Here is a 4,872-nt window from a genome sequence, read left to right on the forward strand (position 1 = left end):
TAAAGCACTTAAAGCGGGGACCATTTTAGCTGTGTATTCTGAAAAACTTGTCTAGCATTCAAAGCACGGACAGTTTTAGCTGTGTATTTTCAAAAAGTTGTCTCTAAGTGCCATAGCTCATGAAGTCAAAACGAGTGATCTGTGTCCCCTTGAGTTGAGCATTCTTTTAGTAAGAAAGGATTAAGTTCTAGTTGAATTCTGGAAAACTGCTTCTCATCTGGTCAATCAACTGTCAGTTTTGTGTGTTAATTTCTAGGAGAGGTAATAGAGTCAATCCAAAACCAAAGGTGTATTCAAGTCCAGATTGACAAGTAAAATCAAGAAAGCAGGCACTGAGCTGGCAGAGGGATCTTTTCCCAGTGGGCCTTAAGGCCCACATAAATCCCTGTGAAGGAATCGGGAAACAGAGACAGAAAGGGACTCGCCTAAGGCTTGTCACTTGAAAGTGCCTGGCAGACTGACTGGCAGAGGGCTGGAAATCAAATCCAAATCTTCCGACGTGTAATTTCACAGGGTGCACCGCCTCCCCCAGGCCCAATGTGACACTTCAATGGCTTAACGAGGGCTTGACGGGATGGATGTCAACATGAAAAGACATTCGATTCCATCGGACCTGTCTTTGGCCCATTGTCTCTAAGGAGAATGTGCCTGGTTCAAATTCTCACTTTGCTTCTCAAATGAGAGATGCGACCTCAGTGGTCAATGGGAAATGAGCTGGTTTCAGTCACCAACCTCTCACTCATCACCAAGAAAATTTCCTTCAACCATACATGGATTGTGTTTTCAGGAGTGCTGGGCTCCATCCACAGTTGTGAGTAACATGCTAAAAGAGGAAAAAAGATTTGCTGCTCAGGAATGGAGACAGAAATACAGACACACACACACAGACACACACACACACACACACACACACACACACACATGACACAAAAAACATGCAAACACAGGCCGCACACACAACTGCTCGTGTTCAGCAAAATACTTAGTGGTTTGAGGTGGGCTTTGAACCCGTCCATGCTCCAAAGGAAGACACACCTTTCGCTATTTCACCCGTCTATTCTCGTAGGAAATGTGAATAATTCTTTCAGACATGGCTCATGATGACAGGGACCACTCTCATTTCACCCTCAGAGGCAGACAAGAGGACTGCAAAGGACTCAGGTGTCGTCCCTGCTGACTGAAGAGGACTCCCATTTCCCCTCGAACCCAAAGTCACAGCAAAAGTAGCTTTCTCTTTGAAGAGCACACAACTTTTTCAAAATACACAGCTAAAACGGTCCCCGCTTTAAGTGCTAAAGCACATATATATATATATATATATATATATATATAAAATCAGCACACCTGCTATTGTGGTAAGAGTACTCATTCCTTCTGAAACTTCTCTTTCCGTTATTCACATTTATAGCTGTGCCCTGATGGCACTGAACTCTTCCACCCTAAGCCAGGGACTCTCACACTCCTGATCCCATGAAAGCTCCCCATCCCCCACATAGCTATTCACGCCCAGAATCTGGGATTCTTCCTCTCTCACACACTTTCCCTTCTCTAACCCCTTCCAATCAGTGTTGCCACTTCTACCTCCTAAATATCTCTCAAAGCTGTCTGCATCTCTATTTCTGTTGTTACCACCTTGACTACTGCCATATCTAAGCAGTCTCTGTAGCCAAACCATTCTTAATACAGAAACCGGAGTCATCTGTTAAATGTAGAAATCAGATCATCTGCTCACAAGTTTTCAGCTGTTCATGGAATAAAGCATGCATCCTTCACTTGGCCCAAGAGTATTATATGGTCCCTGCCTACCTTTTTGGTCTTTGGCTGTCATTATCCCCTCAGTCTTTTTTTTTTTTTTTTTAATTTGAGACGGGTTCTCACTCTGTCACCCAGGCTGGAGTGCAGTGGCATGAACTCAGGTGACTGCAACCTCCACTTTCTAGGCTCAAGAGGTCCTCCCACATCAGCCTCCCAAGTAGCTGAGATCACAGAAGCACATCATTATGCCTGGCTAGTTTTTCTGTATTTTTGTAGAGACAGGGTTTTACCATGTTCCCTAGGCTGGTCTCCAACTCCTGAGCACAAGCGATCCACCTGCCTTGACCTCCCAAAGTGTTGCGATTACAGGCGTGAGCCACGGTTCCCACCTTGGTCTTTTTTCTTTTTATTTATTTTTTTTGAGACAAAGTCTCACTCTGTTGCCCAGGCTGGAGTGCACTGGCGTGATCTCAGTTCACTGCAACCTCCACCTCCTGAGTTCAAGTGATTCTCCTGCCTCAGCCTCCTGAGTAGCTGGGATTACAGGCACCCACCACCATGCCTGTCCAATTTTTGTAGTTTTAGTGGAGATGAGGTTTGACCACGTTGGCCAGGCTGGTCTCAAACTGCTGAACTCAGGTGATCCACCCTCCTCGGCCTCCAAAAGCACTGAGATTACAGGTATGAGCCACTGTACCCAGCCACGCATCATATTTTAAAGACACTTCAGCCAGCACGGTGGCTGACACCTGTAATCCCAGCACTTAGGGAGGCCGAGGCGGGCGGATCACAAGGTCAGGAGATCAAGACCATCCTTGCAAAAACAGTGAAACCCATCTTTACCAAAAGTACAAAAAATTAGCTGGGCTTACTGGCATATGCCTGTAGTCCCAGCTACTCAGCAGCCTGAGGCAGGAGAATCACTTGAATCCAGGAGGCAGCAGTTGCAGTGAACCGAGATCTCCAGCCTGGGGGACAGAGTGAGACTCTGTCTCAAAGGAAAAAGAAAAAGACACTTCATGGACCCGGGGGCAATTTACCTTCCAAGTCTAGCTAGTCCAATGTCTAGGATGCAGTTGGCGTTCAATAAATAACTACTGAATGTATGGATTCAACAAATACTTTCTGAAGGTACATTATATACCACAAAGTATTTTAAAAATTGGGGACACAACAATAATTAAAAGAGTTTAAGACCTTGCCTTCTGTGGATTTTTTTAAGTTGAGATGGGTCTCACTTTACCCCCCAGCCTGGAATGCAGTGGCATGATCCTGGCTTACTGCAACCTCAACCTCCTGGGCTCAAGTGATCCTTCTACCTCAGCCTCCCAAACTGCAGGGACTACAGGCATGAGCTACCACACTCAGCTAATTTTTTCTTTTTTGTAGAGATGAGGTCTCCCTATGTTGCTCTGGCTAGTCTTTGGTACTTCCATAAAATTGGTTAAGATACCACCTTAAAAAAAAAGTGCCAGGTGCAATGGCTCTCACCTATAATCCTAGCACTTTGGGAGGCCAGTGTGGGCGTATCACTTCAGGTCAGGAGTTCCAGACCAGCCTGGCTGACATGATGAAACCCCCTCTCTACTAAAAGTATAAAAATATTAGCCAGGTATGGTGGTGGACACCTGTAATCACAGCTACTTGGGAGGCTTAGTGAGGAGAATCATTTGAACTTGGGAGGCAGAGGTTGCAGTGAGCTGAGATCTTGCCACTGCACTCCAGCCTGGGCAACATAGTGAGACTCCTTCTCAAAAAAAAAAAAAAAAAAAAAGTGATGCAGGTGCATACTTATTAACATGGGAAGATGACATTGCCAGCTCAGAAGGGCTGGTGAGAACACAGCATGTATAACATGAACCTAATTTTATTTTATAATGAAAAACTGCCTGGGCGTGGTGGCTCAAGCCTGTAATCCAAGCACTTTGGAGGCCAAGGCAGGCGGATCACCTGAGGTCAGTAGTTCAAGACCAGCCTGACCAACATGGTGAAACCTCATCATTAAAAAAAAAAAAAAAAAAATTAATTAAAAAAAAAAAGAAAAACTACATACATGGAAAAGACGATAAAAATTCACAAAAAGTGAAAAGAGTGGTTAACTCTAGAGATGTTCATTTTCTTTGTTTTTTGGAGACCGAGTCTAGCTCCGTTGCCCAAGTTGTTGTAGTGGCACAATCTCGGCTCAGTGCAGCCTCCCGCCTCTCGGGCTCAAGGGATTTTCCTCCCTCAGCCTCCCAAGTAGCTGAAATTACAGGCACCCACCATCACACCTGGCTAATTTTGTATTTTTAGTAGAGACAGGGTTTGCCATGTTGGCCAGGCTGGTCTAGAACTCTCAGCCCCAAGTGACCCACCTTGGCCTCCCAAAGTGCTGAGATTACAGGTGTGAGCCACCACGCCTGGCCGAAATGTTAACTTTTTTAATTACACTTTTTTGTTTTTCATACTTATAGAATTATTTTTTAAAAAAACATTAAACAGCCAGGCCCAATGCCAGGAGCCCAGAGTACCAGCTACTTAGGAGGCTGAGGTGGGAGGATAACTTGAACCCAGGAATCTGAGGCCAGCCTAGGAAACACAGCAAGACCCCATCTCTAAAAAAAGAAAAGAAAGAACATCAAACAGTACTATGCCAGCTTTTAATCAATTGCCTTCCAGCTCCAAATCCATCCTTTTTGCCTTCTGGGTAAAATCGGATCTGAGACCTTTGGTTTTCCTTTGCCAGGAGACACAATGTTATTTTAAGTTTTGTGGGTAGAGGGCGCTGGAGAGACACTGCAGGAGGAAACGGTTTCGCCTACCGGTTTCTGCCGATGGCTTCTCTAGGGCCCAGTTCCCGCGCCACACACTGGCAGGCAGCTTTCCCTGTCACTGCCCTCTGGCGGTTTTGCAGCAGAGTACCTTCAGTGAGACACCTTGCCATGAAAAGTTTACCCCAAGGGCGGATTTCCAGCAAGTTCCACCAGCCAGCAGGGCATCACAGCAACTGCCTTTGCTATTCAGTGACCCTGGGCTGTACCCTCTCTACATGATCAAGATTTCAGCCCTCCAGGGTCATTGGTTCCTTGAGTGTAATATCGCAGTCCTATGGGTAGTGGCTGTTCCTTATATCTACTA

This window comes from Saimiri boliviensis, chromosome 12 (genome assembly GCF_048565385.1).
Source record: "Saimiri boliviensis isolate mSaiBol1 chromosome 12, mSaiBol1.pri, whole genome shotgun sequence".
NCBI lineage: Eukaryota > Metazoa > Chordata > Mammalia > Primates > Cebidae > Saimiri > Saimiri boliviensis.